This window comes from Podarcis vaucheri, assembly GCF_965113315.1.
Source record: "Podarcis vaucheri genome assembly, chromosome: 10".
Lineage (NCBI taxonomy): Eukaryota > Metazoa > Chordata > Lepidosauria > Squamata > Lacertidae > Podarcis > Podarcis vaucheri.
In genome coordinates, this window is record NC_138748.1 from 60,887,573 (window position 1) to 60,912,086 (window position 24,514).

Consider the following 24,514-nt stretch of genomic DNA (forward strand, 5'->3'; position numbering starts at 1 on the left):
TTAGGCTGACAGGTAATGACTGACTCAAGATCGCCCAGTAAGCTGTGTGGCCGGGTGGATATTTGAACTGGGGGATATCCCCCAATCGTAGTCCCAGCCCTCAAACCCAGGGTTGGCGAATTGGATCCAGACAGTGGACCAGATCTTGATGGGCGTCTTTGACCGGAGGAATGGGCATGGCATCAGGCGAAGTGTTTTCCTTTTGCCAGACTGGCTCGAATTCAAGCTGATCTGTAAAGGAGGAGGGGAAAGTTTCTGTGCTTGCATCAGCCACATTGGGGAGTTGGTCTTTGTGGGATTGGGTTTGACACTGAATCTAACTGCTGAATGAAAATTCTGCAGGGATGGGCTCTGTTTGGGAATCATTTCTCCCCTGTGAAGAGGGATAGGTGGTTGTTATTTTTCCAATCATATTTTATTAATTTTTAATTTTTTATCATATATAATAAACACACAATTGCATTTTTTCTCTTATTTAAAGAAAAACAAATGGTTTTAACAATTCTGTCGGTGTCACCTATAACCTAAATACACACTTCATCATGAACAATGCAATTGTGTTTGACTGACTGCTATTCTCTTTAAAATTCATCTGAATGGAAGTCACAGGAGGGTTAATTCCCTCCCTGTTTGTTTTCAAAGGGGAGAGTGGCAGTTTATTGGTGTGAATGACATTTGTAAGTGAGGAATTAATTTTTAGGGTGCACTTGGGTCCCATTTACTTAACAACTGTAGGTCTCTGAATCCGATTCTGTGTATTAGGTGGCGAGGGAGATGGAAGAGAAATGAAGCCAAATTGTAGGTGTGCTCGAAATGATGAAAATTGGCATTGTTTTGTTGGAACCTGGTTTCCTTAGGCCAGGGGTCGGCAACCTGCGGCTCCGGAGCTGCATGTGGCTCTTTTACACCTTTGCCGCGGCTCTGGGGCGGATACTAGCAAGGGGAGGAGGCGCATTGTACGCCCCAACACTCCCACTGTAGCGGGCGCTGTACTGGCTGTGACATGTCCCGACGTCACCTTACCGCCCGCCTGCTACATTGTAAGGGGCATGTACGCTGGTCACTGCATTGAAAGGGGGCATGTACGCTGGTCACTGTTTTGAAGGGGAGTGAAAAACACACACACACAAAAAGGTAACTTGTTAATTTAACGTTTATTTCTATGAGGAGGAGTAATTCTGAGGGGTCAAACAAAGAAGTAATAATAAAAAGTGACAAAAAAGTTATTTTTATAATGACGAGTTTTGCGGCTCCCAGTTTTTTTCCCTTCGGAATAGGGTCCAAGTGGCTCTTTTTGTCTTAAAGGTTGCAGACCCCTGCCTTAGGCGGTTGCCAAGTGTTTGTGGTGCTGCTAGCAGGACTGGGCCCACCTATAGTGCTGTGCTTTTGGGAGGCAACTGCAACTTGTCCGCCATTTTTAATTCCCCACAATGCCTCAGCGTAATGCAGCACTGTGTGGAAATAAAAATAATGTGGGGTTCTCAGCTGCCCAGTGCGGATTGCAACACTGTTGTTGCCCACCCATGCTGCTAAGCATACTGGGAGTGGTGGATGACAGCAGATCCTCCCACCCCCAAACCTGTTTGTTTCGTTATTGCATTTCTATCCCACCTCTTCCCCCAAAACTCAAGGTGACAAACATGCTTTGTGTCTTCCCCATTGTTATGATCACAACAACTCTGTGAGGAAGGTTTGGCTTAGAGACTGTGATTGGTCCAAGGTCTCCCAGTGAACTTCATGGCTCAGTGTGGTTTTAAACCCACATTTTTCCAGGTCCTAGTCCAGCACTCCAACGACTACACTGACTCTCTTGCCTGTTTCCAGCCTTGTCTGGTACCCAAAGCTATCCTAATGGGATAACAGTGATGTGCTGAGTAGAGTCTTATTCTGGACCTGATGTCACACACCTTTGTTTTTTAATGAACCATTTGGATCAAGGACTGGCGGATATCATTTGCCAAATTTGCAGATGACACAAAATGGGGAAGAGGGTGCAAGCACTTTGGAAAATAGGACAGAAAGTCAAAATGGGCTAGCTAGAATGAGCTTGTCTTTTTGATAAAGCTTCTCAGAGCAGATTGGAGCTGTTCCTCTGTATGACCAGTTTGTTAAGAAACAATATTACCAGACTCCCCTTCTCTCTCTCCCTAAATATTTGTCATACCAACCTTGATTAATGGATTGTGTTTAGGTGGTGGCTAAGAAGCTGTCGGGTATGTGTTCAGCTATCAATAAATCAACTCTGGGAGATAATCTGAACCCCAGGGGCATTTTGTGGCTTTGATTCTGCCCAGGAGTGGGTTGAGCCCTTCTGACATCTTGCAATTGGATGAGTTTTTGCTGCTCTTTGGAAAACACTACAGCGCTGTTGCTGCTGCCAGAATTAAGAACAAAAAGCAAATTCCACCAAGTGTTTGCTGCCACTTCTGTATTTGCGTGTACTTGCCTTTCCAAAGTTTGAAGAGAATATAGCTGCAATGTCCCCCTGTTTTCTTTCTTTCTCTGGCAAATTTTATAAGCAAATTCAAGTAGATTTAGCATTAAGGCACCGTATTCCTGAAGGGAAGCTTGAGGGAGCTCAAAAATCTGAATTTCTTTTCACCATCTGCATTTGGGCTTTCCTTCATTGCCTCTTGCAGTGGCTTTGAAACTGCACTGTGGACAACCCTGAGATTTCGTCTCTGACGTGGTGTCCTCTGGATTTCATGGACTACAACTCCCATAATTCCTGATCTTTGCCCAGACTGGCTAGAGCTAAAGTCCACAATATCTGGAAGACACCACATTGACTATCAGATGGGGAACCTGCTGCCCTCCAGGGGCTGCTGAGCTCCTGCTTCCATCACCCTTGACTGTTGGCCATGCCAGCTGGGTCTGATGGGAGCTGGAGTCTTAGCAGCTGGAGGGCTGTAGATGTTCCCCATATCTACACTATAGTGTGCCAGGGTCCTGTGATAGATGTGGGGCCTCTGTATAAAGTAGTGGCACCCAACTTTGTGCTCCTCCAGATGTTGGACTTCGATCAGCCCCAGCTAGCATGAGCAGCGATCAAGGATGATGGGAGTTAGTCCATAGACAACTAGCAGACAGGATTTCTAAATGGCTTGGGCATAAGTAATCTGTGATTCATGATCCTAGGAAGCTGCCATTGTAATGAGTAACAGCATTTCTCCAACTCAGTATTGCTGGGAAACAGCTCTTGAAGGTCTCCCAGGATCCAGTCCTACCTAGAAACACCAGGGTTTAAAACATGCAACTTTGGTATTCAAAACATGTAAGACTTAGCCTATCTTAAGTATGTTTTTTTGGTTAAGAACATAAGCACTGTCCTGCTGGATCAGACCAAGGTACAGCTCGTCTAGTTTTCTTTTGCCAGAGTCCCACAGTCCATCAGAAAGTGGTCAGTTGTCCACAGTTGGACCACAAGTGGGGAACTTGTGGACCTCCAAATGTTGTTGGATGCTGGCTCCCATCAGCCCAAGCCATCATGGCCAGTGATCTGAGTTGTAGTCCAGTGCCATCTGAAGGGCACCAGATTTCCAGGCCTGGCCCACCCGTGAGGCAGAGTGAAGCCACACCTCGGGCGGTGGCAGTGGCGTAGCGTGGGGGGTGCCAGGGGTGCCGGCCGCACCAGGCGCAACATCTGGGGGGGGGGCGCGAGTCCAGAGGGAAGGGACAAGTTCCTTCCTCCGCCGGGCTCCCCGCCACCACCGCCAGCCTTGGGCCCTAGCGCGCGCGCGCCCCCCACTGCCGCTGCGCTCCACTCACTGTTCGCAGGAGGAACAGCCGCTGCAGCAGCGCCGACGCCGCCACCGACGCCTGGCCGGGCACGGGCAGCCTCCGCACCCTGACGCCGCTGCCATCCCCTCGGCCCAGCCACAGGCGGCGGCTGCTTCTGCCGACTGGCAGGGAGGAGAGCTCCGAGGGGCCTCGCCATGCCCTGCACTCCCCAAAACCCTCCGAGAGGAAGCCGGCGGGCGGGCGAGGGTCTCCCGGCAGAAGGGGGCGCCGCTGGCGCCAAGCCCGGATCTGGAGGGGGCTCCACAAATAATAAATTTAATAAATTCCTGCTGAGCCTTTTTTTGGGGGGGGGTCCTTGGCTCCTTTGCTCGCCCCCAGCCCCAGTGGCGTAGCGTGGGGGGTGCAGGGGGCCGGGCGCAACATCTGGGGGCGCTCGCTCGCACTCAAGTGCTAAAATCCACGGGTTAGGGGGCGCAAATTACTTGCCTTGCCCCGGGTGCTGACAACCCACGCTACGCCACTGGGCGGTGGAAACCCCAAAGCAATGCCCCGTCTTCCCTTCTGCCTCCACGACTGGCCTCAGTGCCAGTTTCCGCCATGATCTCACAAGATTTGATCTCTCCGGGAATCATCAAGATCTTGCCGGAAGCACTTCTCTGACAGCAACGTAGGCGGCGTGATTGGCAGCAGCACAGCAACAGGGTGGGGCGGCACTTCCTGTTTTGCCTCAGGCAGCAAAATGGGATGTGCTGCCCCTGTAGATTCTTCATCCCTGATCTACCTTCTGATTTATTGGGTATTTGGTGGCATGGGGATAAGGTTTTCCTGTGTGCTCAAGCAAGAGGTTTGTTCCAGGCAGACGGCGTCAATAAAACTAATTAAAACTGCTTGTTTGTGCAGTGAAAACTGCAAGATTTCAAGTTTGTTAAGGGGTGATTAAAGTGAAGCATCTGTTTGTGTGGGTATGGTCACATGGCGGTGTGTATCTGAGGTATGAATCTCTGTACAAACGGGGACATTGCTAGGGCAGGTACCAAGCTGGCGAAAGACCCCAGTGTAACAGCTTTGTACAGCCGCATTTGCAATCTTAATATGAAGCTAATGAATAAACAAATACAGGTATAAACATTGTGTAAACATGCACATAAAATCGGCAATAAAACAGCCATAAATATCAGTTTTATGTGTCCTTGGAGGCATTGCATGTCTGTTTATGGTCAGAGATATAGAAGGCAATACCAGCGTACCAGCTTTGGGGCTGTGAAACACCAAGATTGACACGAAAACAAATATTATTTTAGTAAGTAGAGGAAATTCTTTGTAAGGCATGTACAAGAAAGGTATTTAACCCACCTCAGCCATTTCCTGCTCAACTACATCCAAACAAAATCTTTTTTTTCTTTTCTTTTACCTTTTAAAATTATTTTAAACCCGTGGTAAATGGACTCATCGGAAAAAAGAGGTTTTAGATAACTGAAATATCAACCGTGTTCATTTTTCACTATTCCCCCCCCCCCCGGTTCCTTCTTGTAACCAAACTTCTCATTCTTTGTCTTTTAGAAAAGTCATGGCATGGAAAATAATTTCTCTAGCCGTTTAGCTGTAAAATCTAATGTGTTGATTAAAAAGAAACGACGCTGCTGCTTAGATGGTTGGGTTTGTGTAATTGCTTTTTACAGAACAAATTGCCAGTTCTTTGCTGCAATAACTTGCATTTTGTCCCAGAAAACTGAGAGGCTTGTTTAATGGGCAATTCATTTCAGGGTTTGAAGACGCATGCATCTGGTTCCTTGCAGTTCACTGCTAACCAAGTTTTACTCCAAAGTACGATTTATAAGGAGCTAGCTTTCGGATAAATATGTCTAGGGTTTCAGCATGAAAGGGAAAAACAGGCAACTGTTGTCTGTTTGCAGACCTCTCACTTTAACCATGACTGTTGTTGTTTTTGGTGGTGTTTGAATACCCAAACTAGTATTATTACTATCATCATCATCATTAGTGGTATTGGTATCGTGGTCTTGAGTTGTTGAAGGCTTTAATGGTCAAAATCCTGAGATCCTGTGCCCACCTACTTGCAAGCACACCCTACTGAACTTACTTTTGAGTAGACAGCTGTAGGATTGCACTATGCACGTTAAATTTAAATGGAGCAAACCGCAGTGAAGGTACTGGACTTACCTATCCAACCTCTCTGTTGGTAAGGTGAGAACCCAGTCTTGCTGGTGCCCCTTCGCTCAGAAAGCTAAGCTATGGTTTGAATGCACATTTATAGTCTTAGCTAGGGGTCTGTTGAATATTCTCCAGCAAACACTTGTTTTATAGAAAAGGGGCCTTCTTAGGGCTTGAATATTTTTTTTCCTGAAAGACCTCCAAAAGTGTACTTTTTCACACCTGCTTGATGACATCCAGCTTAGGTGTCTTATTTATTCATTCATTTTATTTATGAATTGCTTCCCACGAAACATTATAAAGTGATTATTAATATAAAACATCAACAAAAAAGAAAAAAAGCTCCAGACAATTCAGTTAAAAGCAATGACAACAACAACCCTAGTCATGGTTAGGTGTCTGCATGCAAAAATCACACAGGTCTCTTGCACCTTTTTAGGGTTGTGTAAAAAAGAAAATTGCATGAGAAACTACGCAATGCAAAGTCTGAATTCAGAGTGAGAGCAATGCTTATGCAGGAAGCGTTCTCCTCTCTTGGCAATAGTAGCGCCTCTGTATCTGCCTAATAAGACTTAGCGTGTTGACTCCACAGTTTGCTTTCTACCTTTTTTTAAAAAAAGATGTCTGAATGACTTCCTTTAATAAAGAAAGAAAAGAAAGGCAAGCATCTGGGCCTCCTGCTATTGGTGAGGAGAAAATGAAGACGAACTAGAAATCATTCAAAAGCTGCACTCCCAAATGAACTTAATACATCTTTAGTTCACCCGGGTATTATGGGAACTACTTTCAATCAAGTAATTCATCTGAGTGAATCCATTGCAAACACTGATTTAGTGTCATTTTAGGTAACCTCTTAAGGGGCACCACACACATACACACAGTCTGTTGGCACCAACAGAATGTGTTTTCCCCAAGCCTTTCAACAGGAGAGAGTCAGAAGGAGGGGATCCTGCAAGCACCAGGGAAGGCCTCATGTGGGCACCACTTTGGCAACCCCCGTTACCTTAAATTGGTCCTAGTAGAGTTTAGACAGATAAGGTGGTTTTGGGGTTGTCAGCATGGCACTGTAACAGCCTGATAGGGCAAGCAAGCCACTGGGGCTGCTTGCATTGTTCAGTATGAGGGAGGAAGTGGAGATATGGATCTTTTGAATGGTTTAACGGTGGAAGTGTTTGTTTCTTTTAATGGGGATTGGTCTGGAACAACCTATCAAGCCCTCCCTCCCTCCCACCCACCCCATATCCTGTGTGTGCGTACGTAGGGAGGTTTGAATTAGAATTTTTAACATTGTTTGATCGTAATGTTTTGGCTTGGCTTTTCTTTTTTGCTATGGTAACTATATGTATTCTGCTCTCTCCCCCCCCCCTTCTGAATTGTGCAATTTAGTTGAGATAATAGCTCGACTAGCTGGATCATTTGGGAGCCATTATGGCCTTTCTCAGATAAATAGAACCTCAGACTTGACAGCTTTAAAACCGGGATGTTTCCGTTCCTCTCCCTACCAAAGCAGAAACCCCAAAAGGGAGGGAGGGAGAGAGGGAAAAAAGTAAAAAATAAAAATCACTGCCAACAAGAAGAGAGACAATTCCATCGGAGATCTGAGCCATGCAAAATGAATGGTTTGCTCTGCCTCCCCCCCCCCCAACCCTGCTATTATTGTTTACAGTTCCAGTGCTCCTCTTTTCCAGTGGTTATGTTTTGTGGCTGAGATAATAGTTTGTAAATTATCCTTAGCTATGGTTCTCTAAGGGTGTGTGTGCATCTTCCCTCGGGATATGTGGATGGTTGGCATTGGAAGCTGCCTTTGGCAGACCTGCTGGTCTGTCTAGGTCAGTATTGTCTACACTGACTGACAGGAGCTCTCGAGGGTTTTCCGACTGGGGTCTCCCCCAACCCTTCCTGGAAAAGCTGGGGATCAAACCTGGGTCCTTTTACCTGCAAATGCAATGCTCTACCACTGAGCTACAGCCCCTCTCCAAAGCAGGATTGAAGAAAAGAGGCAGAAAGAGGAAGCCCGGATCTGCCATAAGGGAGACAGCACATGAGGAAGTTTGCTTGTATGCCCCCAGAATGTGACAGGGCACTTAATTTGCTGAGGGTAGGGAGATCTGCTAGTCTGTCTGCATTGCCACTGGCTAACACCTTCTGTGCCAGATAAGGACCTTTCTGTTTGCCCAAGCCTTTAAAATATATTGCACATTCTGAGCCTCTTTGTATTCAAAGCTGTGTTTTAATTTTGGCGGGATGCAAGGTGAATTTTCGTCCTTCATTGTACACACTTAATTCATTCCGGAGGTCCATTCTTAACCTGAAACTGTTCCAGAGGTCCGTTCTTAACCTGAAACCACTTTAGCTAATGGGGCCTCCCGCCGCGCAATGTCTGTTCTCATCCTGAAGCAAATTTCTTAACCCGAGGTACTATTTCTGGGTTAGCGGAGTCTGTAACCTGAAGCATATGTAACCCGAGGTACCATTGTATTAAGGCAGCTGTTTATTTTTACAGTTGTTGTTGTTGTTGTTATATTACCCTATACCCAAATGTCTCAGGGTGGTTCGCGTAAAGGATGCCTCGTTTTGTTACTGTAATTGCTTTTCGCTTTTGGCTTGGGAATCGTAAGCCACCGAGAGAATTTTGTGAGGGGGGCTTGAAAAAGTTATAAGTAAATAATACCACTTCAGACGGCAGGAATTTAGGTTATCAGCTCAGCATGGTCCAGGTAATTCAAGGGTCCAGTAAGATTCCACATTGTTCTCTAAAGCTTCATAATCTGACCCGGCTCCATCATCTGAGCCACTCGCAGACCAAGCCGCTTCCAGGCTCATTCGATTAGCTTACATGTTGCACACCCCTGATTTCCATTGTGCTTCTATGCTTCGCCGATCTGTATCCCTTCCATTTTTGCCTTTTATTTTCAGGGTGGATGGTCCTAAGGCTCGTGGTATCTACTTTGCATTTACTAAAATCCCAAGATCCACCAACCAATGCCCAAGCTGCAAAGGGCGTAATTCTTACCCGAGGACTTGGTTTTCACATCAGAATTGAACTGAGCTGATGGCCCTTCCATTAAAAAACAAAAAAAACCCTCTGATTACTACCACACCAAGTTTTCTTCATTTCTGTTATGATTTGGTGTGAGTATCTATCATTTCACTGCTGCTGCTGTTATAAGCGGTTGAAGGTTAGGAATCTTCAATGTTCTACTACTTCAAATCACATAGAGATCTACCAGGAGATATCACAATCTACTTTCTGCCCATCGGTGCTGTAGCCTATAATTTATTGTTCAGTTAGCTTTTCTGCTTCCGTGTGTATATGTGTGTGTGTGTGTGTGTGAGAGAGAGAGAGAGAGAGGGGGAGAGACAGTGTACACAAGGGAGCGTCCAAATAGTCCATTTGCTGGGTCTCGATGAGTGGAAATTGGTAGCTGGCAAATATGGCTGCTGCCAGCCAGATCCGGATGCCTTGGTGCTTAATCAAAAGCACCGGACCTCAGCTGGCAGCTCAGCTCGGCAATGATGTTGAGGAAAGGGAGCAAAGTATTTCCTAGGCTTTGATGGAGAGGAATTGGAGAAGCTTAAAAAAGAAGAAAAGTGCCTTTCCTGGCTTGAGAGCTTAAAGCATTTTACTTGTTTGGAGAGTGCTGGTGTTGAGATTCATATACAGGTTTTCAACACAATTCTGTTCCTAGATAATTGAATTCTGAACATTTATATGAAAATGGAGTGTTAACCTTTCTTCTCAACTTCTGCATTACAGGGTGTTTCTCTCTCTTTCTTTGAAAACTATTAAGTAACTATCTAATACAGAACTATCATTTTGATTTTGCAACCTGTCCAGCTTGTCTACCTGTCATCCTAAGTGTCAGCTGAGGCATAGCAGAAATGTTTGAATTCAGTTTCATATGGGGGGGGGATAAGGTTTTCAGGAGTTTTACAAAAAGTCCACTCCTATTTGTGTGTTTCTTTTGGGTTGTCGGTGAATAGCCAGCTCACACGTGATGCAAAGCCATGGTTTGTTTTACAAACCACAAGTTAACCACAAGTTGTCCCACAACGCTTGTTTCTCCAAAGTTTTCTTTGTTTTCCAGGTGTTCTTGCCTCATGCCCTTGTCGTTTAGTGAATGTCTGGACTGGAGTTTCCAAACAAGCCATGGTTAAGGAAGGTCACTGGGTTCAGTTTAATAAACCATGGCCAGGTTTTATGCGTAAAGCAGTGTGCTGCTTAATCTGACCATCTCTGAAAATGTTGGACTGAATAACAAAACAACACGGCATCAGCAATTTAGTTGAAGGAAACATGAGAATAAGTGAGATTTCAAAAAAAAAGAAGATGAATTTTGGAACAACATTATGTCAAAATTAAGTATTTAAGTATTTGATAAAAATATTTAAAGTCGGAGACATAATATTTGAAAATTACAAAATAAGAGTTGAAACAAGGTGATAAATTGCTGCTTATAAGTTTACAATTGGGAGCGCAGGAATGGGAGATGTGAGGAAGTCCAAAAGGTTAATGAAATATGGTTGTTGGATATTTGATTCTGTTGTATGTTTTTTATTATATGTTAATCCCTTTGCTTTTTTCTGTTTTTCTTTGTCTGTTGTATTTTGGGGATGGTATCTTATGTGCTTGGTGAATTTATTGTTTAAAACCTTTAATAAATATCTTAAAAAAAAACAAAAACAAACTCTGAGCATATTTACATCACAGGTAAACATTGAAAATGGAAGGGAGATAGTAATTTGTATGATAAAGAGGATGAGGGAGGATGAGAGTGCTAATGGAGCACTCCCTATCTCATGCCCAGGTTTACACATACTACTACACCATGGTTTATGAAACAATGGTTTATTAAATCAAGGTTTTGTGTTATGTACAAACCCTGCCAAAAAGCTTAACTATGGCTTGCCTTTTGCCTGAAAATTATGAACTGAAGCCATGGTTTCTTGTTAGTTTATGAACCTTAGTTCAACCATGGTTTGGCATTGTGTGTGAACCCAGTAGCCTTCCTTAACCATGGTTTGTTTGGTGCCAGACACTCGCTAAATTACAAAGACACAAGGCAGGAGCTGCTAGGAAACAAATATGATGTTAGAAAACTTCGTTTGATGGTTTGTGGGAAACTTGTGGTTAGTTAAGCAAATAATGGCTTGTGTTATATGCGAACCAGTCATAGATGAAAGATCAGGAAATGTTATAATTACACTGGGCCCGTAAGTTGGGGTCCTCCATTGTCAGTTGTTGATTGCAGAAAGCGCCAAACACACAACTTCAGTTCCTACTTGTGGCACTCTAGAGAATTCTTCTATTTCCTTTGTGCCGAAAACAGATACCTGAAAGCGACTTTGTCCTTCTCAAGACAATTAATTGAACTGACAGCCTTGTCCTAGCAACCCAAGATTTGTCAACAATGTTGGAAAACCAGTTTTTGTAAAAGACACCTTTGTCGTTTCAAATGTCGTTGGCTACTTTTTAAAGTGTAATTGTGTCAGTAATGAATATTGTGACATTGTGTTCCCTTTCTAAAAAAATTTTTTGGAAGAGCAGTTGGTGGTAATTTTTCAGCACAGCAGAAAAACAGTCCAGATAGAAAAGGGCATTGCTGCAGTTACAGTTGTGGTAGAATCCTCATCTTGTAAACAGCAGGAATACTGCAGCTGTTGTGGAAGCACATTAGACTCTCTTAAATTTCTGTTTTTTGATTTCCTTGTGGCATATCCAGACTTTCTCATTTGAGGGCTGAGAAGCCGAGCATGTTGAGTTCAGATGAGTCCCTCTGCCCTTCAGTGCCCATTTGGTGTTTATCATGCCCTGAAGGGTTAACAGACATAATTTTTAGAACAGAACTGAGTGCCTCTTATAAATGCATAAATTCTGGAGACTATCAGGAAAAAGCTTTTGGTGTATTCTTCCACAGTAACGTTGTTGTTGTTGTTTGTTGTTGTTATGTTTAGCTTATTACAGCATAGAAAAGGCCAGGGATGTCTGTTCCCAGATAGTGCCAGTTTTGTGCTGGGACACAGTGTTAGTGTCATCGTTTGGGGGGGGGGGTGGGCAGGTTGTGAGAAGCCCATCACCCCCAGTAGGCTTATTCCTGGCTGAATTGTGCCCTTGACCTGCGAAAATGCCTCTTCCTACATTTATGGAGGAGCGGAGAGATGTGCATGAAGAACCTTCCGAGCTCTGCATGGCTGCAATGGAGGCAATTGTCCAGAGGTAAGAGTCACCTCCATTGTCCTGCCCACAGTGGCTGCTGGCTCTGTGCTCCACTGCCATATGGACTTTGGAAGGTTTCCGCCAAGGGAATGCGGGCCTTGGCTGAAAACTGCTTCGAATCTCTGGTTCAGATGGTCACAAGCAAATCGGCACCGATCCTTTGCTCACACACTGCTTGCCCTCTCCTTTGCTTTGCGGACAAGGGAAGGATAAGGCCCCACCTGCACCACGCATTTAAAGCAGTGTCCTAGTGCTTTAAATAACCATGGCTTCCTGCAAAGAACCCTGGGAAATGTGGTTTGTTAAGGATGTTGAGAGGGTTTAGGAGACCCCTGTTCCCCTTAGAGAGCTACAGTTCCCAGAGTTCCCTGGGAGGAGGGATTGATTGTGAAACCACTCTGGAAACTAGCTCTGTGAGGGTCTCCTAGCTACGCTCAGTCAACAAATAGCAAACCATAGTTCCCAGGATAGTTTGACAGTAAATGTGCTATAATAGTAGTTTAAATGCATAGGGCAAATGTGGCCCAATCAGTGTGTCCCATTACACACAAATCAGGGAAACGATGCTTTATTCTAACTCATGTTTGCTAAAACAAACCGGAATCCAGCAGTAGCTTGGCATAATTCTTTTGCTAAATTAGTACGAACTGCAGTTTCCCACAGTTCAGTAGTGAAGGAGGCAGAGATTCTCTACTGGAGATCTTTGGACACTGTGTTCCACATTGCCATTTTGGAGGTATACCTTTTTCACCTTGGCTTTCCTTTCTGGTTCTGGAGCACTGCATTTCATTTCTCTTTCTCCCCTCACCCCTTGTCCTTGCAAAAAAGAAAAAAGAAAAAAAGGAAAGAATGAAAAAGAAAAGGTAGTTCGACCGAGTTATGTTCTAAAGCAAACAATAACAAAGACCTCACAGTTTTGTCCACTGAGATGGGGCAGGGAAATTCTCTGTGTGTGTTTGTGAGAGAGAGAGAGGCCCAAATCTCTACTGGCTACAGAATCCTGGGAGGCAAATATGCACTTGAGTGAAAGTTAATTCAACATCCCCCCGGCTTTGCTTTTTTATTTTCCCTTTTTGCACATAAGGGTCTGTGTGTCCAGCTCTTTCCTCTGACATTCTGAATTCCTTGGGGCAGACGATGGGTTCATTTTGGGTCCTTGCAGTATAGTTCCAATGAAATTAAATTTGCTTTCCTCTCTCTCTCCCCCCCACCCTCTCTCTGTCTCTCCCTGACACCAGTCTAAACTTTATTGAACTTTGAAAGTAAAATCCAGTTCAGATTATAGCTCAGATTATAGCCAGGATCCAAAGGGCAACACGCAGAACACTTAGCATTCACAGCGGTCCTTTAGGAAGTTTCCTTGTACTGAGTCAGATCATTGGCTTAGCAGCTCAGCATGTTTTGGATTACAGCTTCCATTATCCCCAGTCAAGATGACCACTGTTCAGGGAAGATGTGAGTTGCATTCCAAAATGCTGAAGGCCTCAGATTCAGTAATTATAATAATAAATTATAGTAATACTAATAATTCATATGTCGCCCATCTGACTGAATTGCCCCAGCCACTCTGGGGAGCTTGCAACAAATTATCAAGTCACAGTAAAACACCACACGTTAAAAGGCTTCCCCATACAAGGCTGCCTTCAGATGTCTTCTAAAGGTTATGTAGTTACTCATTTCCTTGACATCTGATGGGAGGGTGCCACTACCAAGAAGGCCCTCTGCCTGGTTCCCTGTAGCTTCGCTTCTCACAGTGAGGGAACTGCCAGAAGGCCCTTGGAGCTGGACCTCAGTGTCTGGGCTGAACAATGGGGGTGGAGACATTCCTGCAGATATACAGGCCTTGCCAGGTAGGATTGGGCAGCCACTGCAAGTCAGTGTGGACAGTACATGGTGCAAAAGGAAGTCTGGATGAATCCTTTGTGCAAAGCAGTTGCTCTATAAGGCAAATATAGGAGGAGGAGAAAAAGTATGGGGTGGGGAATGATGTGAGGCCCTCGCTCCTTCATAACGTCTCCTCTTGGCCCTGATACCTCACAGGCTGTTTTGCTTGTAGTAAATAATATCCTCCACCCACCCACCCCGCAGCTTCATCTCCCTTCAGAAACTTGATATAGCTCCTCCAGCAAGACTGCGAGTGAGCAAGGCTGTGATGATGTCTCATGCGATTGCTCAGTTTGCGTGTCTTGCGTCAGAGAGAAATTCTTCTTTGTTGGCCTGTGTACACATTGTCCTCTCTTGGTCTGCAGTTTCCTGCATGTGTTGCAGGAGCGGCTATGCGTAGGTATGGGGATTCATGTTCTCTCACTGGTAGTTTTCCACATGAAGATATTTGGCAAAGAAAGCTTAAGAATGCAACCACGGAGAGAGAAGGGGGGGCATCTGTGTGTGTATCGAAAGCCGATAAAACTGAGATGAAAAAGTGATGACTTTCAACTTTTAAAGAATTGCATCTAAGCAATGTTTTTCTTTCTTTCTTTCTTTCTTTCTTTCTTTCTTTCTTTCTTTCTTTCTTTCTTTCTTTCTTTCACAAAAGGCTGAATTTTTACAGAATGAGAGTTATGGGGTCCAGAAAGGTGTCTAAAATATGGATCGAGGCTGTGTTTATGGGACAGAAAGTGGAAATCCTTTGACCCTGTCCCCATGGGTGCTCAGAGTTGTCAGGAGACCCCTTTTCCCTCAGAGCTACAGTTCTCAGAGTTACCTAGGATTGTTTGTTAAACCACTCTGGGAATTGTGGCTCTCTGAGGGAAATAGGGGTCTCCTGACAACTCAGAGCACCTGTAAGAAACTGCAGCTCCCATGATTCTTTGAGTGGCGCCATGACTGTTAAAGTGGTATCATAGTGTGAGTGGGACAGGAGAAGGTATGAATAAATCCTTCTGTAGGGGGGGAAGTGTGTATGTGTGTGTTTTCAGGTTGTGAGTTTGATTGGCGCTTATCAACTCAGGCCTAAATTGCACAATTGCGTTAAGTTTGTAAGCCAATTGAAACAAATCATTTAGCCTCCCCCCAATTTTAGGTTGCGGGGGTAGCACCTAAAAACATTTCATACACAAAACACTGTCCCAGTCACCCATCATTCCAATAGCCTGGCCAGGTGGGCCAATATTATCCCCCCTAGATTGCATCTGAGGGGGGAAGGCAGAGGAGGTCAGGCAATCTAGTGTCTTGTGTGAGACCACCTAGTGAGTTGAGGCGAGGGTTGCCCTTGGGGGGTGAAGAGTTTCTGATTGTCAGTGTTCATTCATGCATGTCAGTATTCACTAAATTTGGACATTCATCAAAATATGGCGTTGATATGCTTCTGTCTCATTCCCTGCATACTGAGCTGAGTTCTTCAAGTACAGTCATACCTTGGGTTACAGCCGCTTCAGGTTGCATCTTTTTGGGTTGCAGACTGCCGAAACCTGGAAGTACCGGAACAGGTTGCTTCCGGGTTTCAGCGGTTGTTCATTCGCAGAAGTGCTGAATCACGCTTTGTGCATGCGCAGAAGCGCTGAATCGCAACCCGCTCGTGCGCAGATGCGGGTTGTGAACGCTGCGGGTTGCGAACGTGCATCCCGCACGGATCACGTTTGCAATCCGAGCATCCACTGTCTATTGCAAAAATGGAACCATCCACACAGTAAATATCGGTGGGCTCAAGGTTTGCAGGAGTGCAAAAAGTCCAAACAAACCTGAGCCCAATCTAGAATTATAGAATCATATAACTGTAGAGTGGGAAGGGTCTCCAAGAGTCATCTAGTCCAATCCCTTGCAATGCAGGAATCTCAGCTAAAGCATCCATGACAGATGGCCACCCAACCTCTGCTTAGAAACCTCCAAAGAAGGAGAGTCCACAACCTCTCGAGGGTATACCGTTCCACTGTCAAACAGCTCTCACTGTCAGAAAGTTATTCCTGATGTTTAGCCAGAGTCTCATTTCTTGTAACTTGAAGCCATTGGTTCGAGTCCTGCCTTCCAGAGCGTGCAATATAATGCTCTCCAGCTCTGTTTATGTGAACCATTGGGTGGGCTGAATGGAAGGCGGTATCCAGGAAAAGCACATGGCTGGCTGGGATACCGGAGAGGAGTTGCACTCCAGCGCTGCAACACTTTGTTGCAGTTCCCGTTTGTGCTGCCTCTCAATGGGCAGGCTTTGCCTCCGTTGTAGCCATGCTTCTGTTAATGACCTCAGCTGGCAGCCTCTCAGCAGGGCAGCCTGTCGCTGTGGCTGCTGTCATTCAAAAACAAAAGCTCTCCCGGCTTCCCTTGTCTCCAGTCTCCACCCCTCCCGCCTCCCTGATGCGAAGAGCAGGCGAGGTCTCCATTCAGAAGTAACTGTAGGCAGTCACTCCTATGGCGTGGTTAATTGCCCTGCGTCAATTGTGAAACTGATTCAGCCTTATATTGATGTGCCATGCTTCATTTCCTCCTAATCTGGAGAGCACAAGTCCCTTTTATCACTTGCGATACCTGCCTGCCTGTTCTCTTTCTGTGTGGCTGTGATGCGGCAAGGACACCCCACCCCCCACCTGCCCCCCACCTTCTCCTGGATAGATCACGAGCCCATTTAAAGCGGGCTTTTGGTGCTCATTACTGAACAAAGTCCTCAGCTGGTGTGAATTGAAATAGCTGCATCCAACCTGTGACAATTTTCGCTGGAGTCAGATGGGCTATAGCCTGTTGATCTGGGGTGGGGAAGAGATGAATTGGTACAGGAGTTAACTGTTTCCCCACTTTCTAAGTCAGTTTAGGTTGGTCCAGCGCAGAGTTGAGATACCTTTTCTCCTTTTTATATATATATAAATTTTTATTAGTTTTTTAACATACCATTTTCAACAATAATTAAACATACTTTTACATCTTATTCTATTTTTTTGACTTCTATCAGTACTCTCTGAAAATTTTCCCATCTAATCTCTTAGTATGCATTTCTTATTTTCCCTATTACATTTCAAACTCATAACCAATATTTCTATCTTTTTCTACTTTGTAACACTTCGTATATTTCTCCTTACAAAACTTCTTGTAGTCCTACTAGCATAATTTGTTGATTACAGTTGCTCTTCAAATAATTCATATACTTCTTCCAATCTTCTGTAAATCTCTGGTCCCGCAGGTTTCGAATCCTTCCTGTCATTTTGTCCAATTCTGCATAGTCCATTAATTTTGTCTGCTATTCTTCTTTTGTCGGAATTTCTTCTTGCTTCCATTTCTGGGCTAACAGTACTCTTGTCACTGTTGTTGCATATAAGAACAATTTTACATCTTGCCTATTAATGTATTGGCCTTTAATGCCAAGTAAAAATGCTTCTGGTTTTTTTAAGAATGTGTATTTCAACATCTTTTTCATCTCATTATATATCATTTCCCAGAAGTTCTTTACTTTCTTACATTCCCACCACATATGATAAAATGTTTCTTCTTTTTCTTTACATTACCTTTTCTCCTTCTTGACCTACTTGGGCTCCCAGTTCCCTATCACCTCCAGCCAGCATGACCAATGGTCAAGTATGATGGGAGTTATAGTCCAGCAATGACTTGAAGGCACCACAAGGGCTGCTTTGGCTACATATGGATCAGGAATTGCTATTGAAGTAGCACCTGGTGCCATGCAGGGACAAGCAGAAAGTTGAGCTGGAGTGTACAGTTGTGAAAGCCACATTCTAGAGCTTGCGACATTCTAGAGCTCATGCACACTCTATCAGCAGATAATTCACAGCAGAAGTTGCACGCAGGAGAGCATTATTTACAAGTTTTATTCAGCGTTGATCAGAACAAAGAAAGACATGGCTGCCTGCGTCAGTGTCTCCAGCACAGAGAGAAAACGAAAGCAATAGGAACATAAGCATCCTGTGAAAACAGGAAATACGCAGACTCTGTGACTCACAGCCTGCTCCCTTTTAAGGTGGAACGGAAATATCCTTACATCATCTAGCTGCTCAGTCAAGGAATCCTGTTAAATACTTGTCATGCTTTCAGACTCTGAAGTCCTGACATCTCCACTGTTTGCAATGTGGCTTCACTCTGGCTGTTCCTCCCTAGAGGAATCCTAGAGGAATCCTAGAATCATAGAGTTGGAAGAGACCACGAGGTCAACTAGTCCAAGCATGTCCAACTCCCAAGGGAGTGCAATCTACTCCCAGTATAAAAAAGCTGGCTGTGATCTACCCATTGTCATTGCTGCCAGGGGTTGTTGAGTTTTGACCAATGTCACACATTAAAAACTTCCCTGAACAGGGCTGCCTTAAGATGTTTTCTGAATGTCAGGTAGTTGTTTATGTCTTTGACATCTGATGGGAGGGCGCTCCACAGGGTGCCATTACTGAGAAGGCCCTCTGCCTGGTTCCCTGCAGCTTTGCTTCTCGCAATGAGGGAACCGCCAGAAGGCCCTTGGCGCTGGACCTCAATGTCCGGGCAGAATGATGGGGGTGGAGATGCTCCTTCAGGTATACTGGACCGAGGTCATTTAGGGCTTTAAAGGTCAACACCAACACTTTGAATTGTGCTGGGAAACGTACTGGGAGCCAATGTAGGTCTTTCAAGACCGGTGTTATGTGGTCTCGGTGGCCGCCCCTAGTCACCAGTCTAGCTGCCGCATTCTGGGTTAGTTGTAGTTTCTGAGTCACCTTCAAAGGTAGCCCCACATAGAGAGCACTGCAGTAGTCCAAGCGGGAGATAGCTAGAGCATGCACCACTCTGGTGAGACAGTCCGTGGGCAGGTAGGGTCTCAGCCTGCGTACCAGGTGGAGCTGTTTGAGCTTTCTTGGGGAGGAGTGTCCCAGAGTCGCCTCTGAAATTTTTTTTGGGATCAATAATGACCACCCAGGCGATCATTTCACTTAGTAAGGCAATCGACCAGGGACACCCCCACAAACAACCAGTAGATCATGATCGACCTGTTGGACATGCCTGATCTAGTCCAACCCCCAACAATGCTGGAATCTTTTGCCCAATGTGGGGCTTGAACCCACAGCCCTGAGATGAAGAGGCTCATGCTAAGCCTAAGACTATTGAATTTTGCCCATGAAGCCCTCTGGATGCAGGCATGAGTGTATCTGATGAGTCACAAATGCATCATGCTTCTTCAATGTAGGGGGTCCTTGGCAGCCCTTCTACATGGGTTCTGAATAGATGACTCCTTCCACACAGGGGAAAGAGTGTTCTTGGTGTTCAGCTCCCACCTCCTTTGACGCATCATTGTACTGTTTTCCCCAAGTTGTGTTTTACACTTCTAATTTACAGTGGTACCTTGGTTCTCAAATGCCTTGGTTCTCAAACAACTTGGGACCCAAACACTGCAAGCCCGGAAGTAAGTGTTCTGGTTTGCGAACTTTTTCGGTTTGCGAACTTTTTTCAGAGGCCAAATGTGCTCCGTTTTGAGTGTTATCCTTCCAATTTGAGTGCTACACTTCCATTTTGAGTGTTATGCTGAGATCTGTCTGTTTTTGCTATTTATTTTGCGTTTTTGTTTTTCAGGCTCTTTTGTTGTTGTGACTGTGTGGAACCCAGTTCAGCTACTGATTGATTGATTGTGCGACTGCAGTACATTGTTTATTGCTTTCATTTTATGGATCGTTAGATAGTAAAATTCATGTTAAGTTGCTGTTTTAGGGGTTGTTTTTAAAAGTCTGGAACGGATTAATCCATTTTGCATTACTTTCAATGGGAAAGTGTGCCTTGGTTTTGGAACGCTTTGGTTTTGGAACGGACTTCCAGAACGGATTAAGTTTGAGAACCAAGGTACCACTGTACAACTAAACTACAGAATCGGGGTCATAGGAAGCTCCTCTCTGGATGTGCCTTTTGTTCCACCAATTTTGTCTTCTTCTTTCTCCCATCTATGTCTCTTGCTTGATCTTTTCAGTTAGCACCATTAAACGCAAACAGACCACAAAACCTTCTGCAGTCCTGCTTTGTGTTGTTCCATTTTATCCATGCCAGTCTTTGCAGGATGGGCTGCTTTTGAGAAACCAGCTATTTCTAATGGGTGTTCCAATAGCTTCATGAAACCAGCTTGGATTCAAGTGGATTCCTTTGTCCTTTGAAAATAAATAAACGAGAGGTGTTACTTTAGTCTTGTTGAGCTCCTTCAGATGCATCCACTAGGCTGCCAATACATTGATTTGGTCTCCAGAACTCCCCCCCCCCCAGCAAATGGAATTGCTGTTATTTGCATTTTGCAGCTAACTTTAGGTGTTTGGTTTTGCTGACTGATCTTAAAATCAATTTTGCAGGTGCTCTCAGAGAAGAAGGGAATTCTTAGAAAGGGATCAGGAGAGCACTGTGACTTAGGGGCAGAGGGAGAAATTCGATTCTGTTCACATTGGAAGGCAAACATACCCGATTCACATTTCCCCAAGCAATATGTCAACCGGAGTATAGCAGAATTCTGCAGTGCATTTCTCCAGACAAGTAATATGTACAAAAAAAGCATTATCCTGATGGTAAAGTGTATTTAAAAATACATGTTAGGAAAAATTGTTTTGCAGACATTCGTATATTAAATGAAAGTGCATTGAATTTTGTATGGGAAAATTCACACAAAATATGCTGATGAATTTTATGAGTAAGATGTCCTTTTGATGGTGCATTTGTTATTTCTTTCTTTTAAACTATTTATATTCCACTTGCAATGTAAAACATATCTAGGCAGCGTACAAACAACAACAACAACATTACAAAAGTTTATATGTATAATAGCTCAGGCCAGGGGCAATTTACAGATTCAGCTGCTCACGCTAGAAGTGCAATAAACCAAGGCTGTAGTTTTTTATGTACTTGGAAGTCAGTTGCACTGAACTTTTTTTGGCATTACTTCTCAGCAAAGGTGCATAGGATTAGGTTGAATCTGGTACACGTTTGCTTGTGAACCAGTCGTAAGAGTCCATTCATAACTCAGTCTCCCCCGTGGTTTTGTAGAAAAGGCTGGTGAGGGTTTCTTTGGAGGTTGCAGAACTGATTGTCTAACAGTGAGCATACTGGAACACTGCAACTGTGTGTGTGGGGGGGGAATGCAACTGCTTCCTATCTCAGTGCAATTTTTTTTTAAAAGATATTGTGGTTGACATATCAGGATCTTATTTCTGCTCCTTGCTTTTCTGAATTAAAGGAAAAAGGATTCAAATGGCAGGGAGCATGACTTTTAGCAGGACAGTAAGATGAGGGTTTTTTGTGTGGTGGGGAGACTGCTATTTGTGTTTTTATATGCAATAGGTATCTTTCCAGTTTTGAAAGAGTCTGTCCCCGAGAGCTTACAACCAAGCAAAAATAAATGAATTGATTTTACTAGTGGGCAGCAAAGATGCAAATTTTCGGGAAACTAAATAACAGTTTTCGGACAAGTAGCCATCTGTGCAGACTTTTTAGTTAAAGCAGCAAGATGGCTGTACTTCCCTCCCCACTCGCCCAAACCCTGCACTTCCAAGTGAATATCTGGCTCTGTCTCCTCCTTACTTGATTTAATAACTCAAGGTATTAAGGAAAAGTCTCTATCCTTTCTTATCTTATTCGCCTTTCTTAGCAACGAGCCTCACTGCTTGCGTGAGACTTCAATATTACGACGCCCAGTCCTGCAGACTTGTGCCAGCATTGGATTCGTTCCCGTTCATTCAAGGAAGTATTATTCTTTTATCCCTTCCCCGGGGGCAAAAGTCGTTCCCGGTCCACTTAATTACTTCAGGTTATTGTAATTGAAATTTCCACTAGATCAGTCTAGCAAAAAGCTGTAAGTGAAGTTACTTCCAATGGACACCCCGTGCTTCTGTTTTCACTGGGTGCATAATCTTCAAATCTCTCAAGGTCTGAGCCGAAACTCTGCTTGGCTCTTGGATTCTACTACAACAAAGTTTTGGTTTCTTAAGAAATCAAATCCACTGTGTGAGTGTGTGCTGCTAAATGAGTCATGCAGAAATCTTCTTCAGTTCGGTGAGGAAACATACTGAATTCTGGAGCAGGGACTCTGATGTGGAAACCGACAGTTTATGCAGGGGATTCCGGGCATCACACCCAAAGCCAAAACTGTGTACAGTCAAACTTTGGTTGTCGAACGTAATCTGTTCCGGAAGCCCGTACGGCTTCCGAAACATTAGACAACCGAGGCACACCTTCCGATTGGTTGCAAGAGCTTCCTGCACTCATGCGGAAGCCGTGTCAGATATTCAGCTTCCGAAAAACATTCAAAAACCAGAACATTTATTTCTGGGTTTTTGGTATTCGGGAGCCGAAATGTTAAAAAATGGAGCCGTTCAAGAACAAAGGTTTGACTGTATAGTCAAAACAAATTGGGTTCAGTGGCAGGTGGGATTGCAGGTGGTTTTTTTCCTGGAAGTTCACCCCCTTTTAAAAAAGGTTTTTTTGCCTAACACATGAAGCTGAATTTGCAGAAGTAAAGTGTGCATAATTTGTGGACTTGCTGTAGTTGTTTTGGTTCATCCATTAAAACTACACACATACACATTATTTAGTGTCAATGATCTAAGCTAAGGAAAAACTTGCCGCTTGATTCAACCAACCCTCAGCTGAGTCTAGTGAAGAATTCTGGTCTTTTTTGCTCTAATTGCGGCACCCTTCCTTTTTCCAAAACCTTACCCCCAGTAGAGCTGTAAAGGTGACTTTTATTGGTTATGGGGAAGTAAAGTTAAGGATGAAGATGGACATCAAATTTCAAGAGAAGTTGCAACAGCTTCATCTAAATTGAGAGCTGTCTGGCTTTGCAAGTGGCATTGCAAACTTAGATGCCCTAAATTTGAATGCTGGATGAGTTCTCGTTTCTCTCCATGTACAGTGGTACCTCGCAAGACGAATGCCTCGCAAGACGAAAAACTCGCAAGACGAAAGAGTTTTTGGTTTTTTTAGTTGCTTCGCAAGACGAATTTCCCAATGGGCTTGCTTCGCAAGACGAAAACGTCTTGCAAGTTTGTTTCCTTTTTCTTAAAACCGCATTCCTATGGGAAACTGTGCTTTGCAAGAAGAAAAAACTCGCAGAACGAATTAATTCCGTCTTGCGAGGCACCACTGTAGTAGTTCATAAATTTTCTCTGTGTGTATAGATTCATATGTTCATCCTTCATGTTATCTTTTGTTTTGTTTTTAAGCTAACAAAAATGGGAGGAGTTTTGTTCATGATGTTGTGGGTGCAGGCCAATTGGTGCCTTCCTCCACACTGCCACGGAGAGGCCACGCAGAAGGCACCAGGTTTGATCCATAGCATGTCTAGGTACCACTGGGAAAGTCCTCCTAGTCTGGAACCCTGGAGAACCACTGCCAATCAGTGTGGACGATGCTGGACCAGAACAACCTTCTCAAACCCAATTTCCTACAGATATTTGTTGGATGCCCATGTCCAACAACATCTGGAAGGCAACGGGTTGGGGAACATTGAACTGGGTGGGCCAAGGGTTTGACTCTAAATATCGCACATTTCTGTGTTCCTCCATTCAAGCTGAAACACTCTGGAAACTTTCAGGGACAATCTCCCTACCCTGCCCTCCGATAATTTACACCTAGAAGAGAAAAATGTACATTTGTATAAAGTGAGGCAGAAACATTATCACGACTTTGCTGGAGAGAGTGCCTTAGGGTTTCCAGCTTCTGCAAAAGCACTTGTCCAATGATAACCAAATTTAGAGTGTGAGTCTGCAGGCGTGGAATTATCTGTTTAAACCTTGCTGTACAGCACACAAATAATTCCAAGCGCTTGTTGTAAATAAAGTAACTAAGACAGTGGTGCAACTCTGCCATCCTTATCTGCTTGTTTGACAGGCAGACTTAACTGTATTTCCAATCCTTCCTCTTCTCATGTGACTTTCTTCTCCCCTGACCCCCCCCCAAAGTACAAATTTTAATACCCTCCCCAATCCCCTTTTGTGCCAAATGTACCTTGGCAGCATCTAGAAAAACCCAATAAAGTGGTGCAACACTCTCACTGCTGTGTGATGGTTAAATTTAAACCATCTGACTTTGAATGTCTGTTTCATGGTCTGGGTCATAACAATCTGATTCTCGGCCCTCTATTGACGTCAGCTTAATGGGAAATTTCAAATAGAACCTGTATTAGATTTTCACTATTAAGTTAACAATACAAAGTTTTTGCAGATGCCTTACATAGAGGAGGCTGTTAGCAGAAATATTGCATTAATAAAAGTCAGGCCTGCAGACACACACATGAACTGGCTCTCTTTGGCTTTCGAGCCCTCACCCCCCCCACCTTGCCACATTTGAATAAACAGGCTACTCCTGTTTTTTTTTTGAGACTAGGATCTGTTCTCTGCCGTATTTTGATGTCTAGCAAAACAAAGGTCTTAGCTACTTACGGACACTCTTACGAAGTCAGCTGACTTTTAAAAAGAACAGTGTGGTTTCTTCCTGTTTCTTGCTCACATGCATACATTCCCATTGCAC

The 24,514-nt window shown here is 44.2% G+C and overlaps 1 protein-coding gene across 2 annotated transcripts in view; it reads left to right on the forward strand.

Annotated features, from left to right (window-relative positions):
* PDE3A (phosphodiesterase 3A) overlaps nt 1-24,514 on the forward strand; it is a 297,327-nt gene that overhangs the window by 20,938 nt on the left and 251,875 nt on the right. The window lies entirely within an intron of this gene.